Raw genomic sequence first — 1743 nt, forward strand, 5'->3', positions numbered from 1 at the left:
ATAAGGTTAAATAAACTAGACTTAGGGTTTAGAGTTATGGGGTGGAGTTTTGTGGATATGATTTCAAAGTTTGAAAAATAAAAAAGAAATATTAAAATTTTCAAAATAAAATGGGTTATTTTGGTCATTTCCTTATTGATGACTATTTTTGACAAAAACTTAAAAACGACTATTTGAAAGAGTTGCCCTACAAATTAAGAAAATTTAAATAATAAGTAAATATATAATATAAAAAATAGAAAACTATATGAAACATCTATATGAAAAATATATAGTTTTCTGTTTTTTCTAAAGAAATTACTATTCACACAAACATACAATTTATAATTTTGTTGTTGTTCAGAATAAACGTCCAAATGAATAACTATATAGTTAACATTTAAAAATCAAAATAGCTCCGCGCGTACCGCGGTTTAACTCCTAGTCTAAAATAAGAATATCAGATTCTCCTTTCAGAATGATTTTCGATGGATTAATAGGAAATCTACGCAGCATATATTAATATAGAACAAGACATTAAAAACAACACAAAATATATTTAAAAAATCAGTCGTTTTAATACTTTGATCTTCTGAATATATATATGTGAATCCAAACTGTTTATTGTTTGATCTTGTCTGAATTCGGACAAATGTTTTCAGTTTCCTTTTTACCAAATCTGAAGATGAAATCTTTTTACTTATCTCACAAGTTGGAACAAAAACTAATTACATCATCAACCAATCAATCGTACTTTTCTCTCCATGAATAAACAAGAAAGAAAACCCAAGAGATCCCCAAAGCTATGTCTCCAAGAGCTTGTTTGGGCCATTCATAAGCAAGATCTTCGATTCTCCACTCGAACAAAACCCTCCACGAAGCCATTAACACGTAAAGAATCACAGACCCTCCAGCGAAGAAGCTATGAAACTCTCTGTCTTTCACGAAAGACACCATGAACAGTACAAACCCAATGGCACAGAGAAGCAAGAGAACGACTGAGAAATTTGAATGAGAAGCTCATCATGTGGCGTTGAACCTTTTAGTTTGCTAGCAATCTCACTTCCAGGTCCAAAGATGGACGCTTTCTCTGTGTAGAACATCATCAGGGTTCCACTTGTTAGAGCTATTACAGAATGGAGTATACAGATTACACGAAAGAGAGATGGGTTCATCGAAGTTGCTGTAGTCATGATGAAAAAGAAAGAGAGTTTGTGGGTTTTATCAGATGGAGCAAACGATGATTGTGAGTTTGTGAGTTAAAAGAGAAAAATGGAAAGCTTTTGTTCACAGGATCGTGCTTGTTTAGGCAGGCCGGCGCCCTAGGGCAAAAATAAAAAATTTTATTCTGTAAAATATATATGTCGATAATGTTTAAAATATTTTTAAAATTTAATCAGTAATATATTATATATTTTTTTAATGAAAATAAAACTATATACCTATCAAATAATTTTGGACCCTTTTCAGTTTTATTTATTATATTTATAATTTATTTTATATATAAAAATATAAATTTATATAAAATTAGGCCTCTTAATTATTATTATACGGGGGGACATTGGACTTGGATCCGTAGCAGTCGCACCGCTTGTCCCCTAATAACCCCGGCCCTGTGTTTAGGAAATGAATGAAGGAGGGAGGTATAGACTTGGGCTTTTGGGAAGAAATATGATCTAATTTTGGGATTTGAACTTTTGACAGATTCCATGATTTTTAATTTCTTTAATGTATATATATAAAGAAATGTTTCCTTCAGGCCAT

At 31.3% G+C, this 1743-nt stretch overlaps 1 pseudogene; it reads right to left on the minus strand.

The window, feature by feature from the left end:
- Window positions 1-723: 723 nt before the first annotated feature.
- Window positions 724-1172, minus strand: LOC106299850 (annotated as a pseudogene).
- Between the last annotated feature and the right edge of the window lie 571 nt (window positions 1173-1743).

This window comes from Brassica oleracea, chromosome C6, assembly GCF_000695525.1.
Source record: "Brassica oleracea var. oleracea cultivar TO1000 chromosome C6, BOL, whole genome shotgun sequence".
NCBI lineage: Eukaryota > Viridiplantae > Streptophyta > Magnoliopsida > Brassicales > Brassicaceae > Brassica > Brassica oleracea.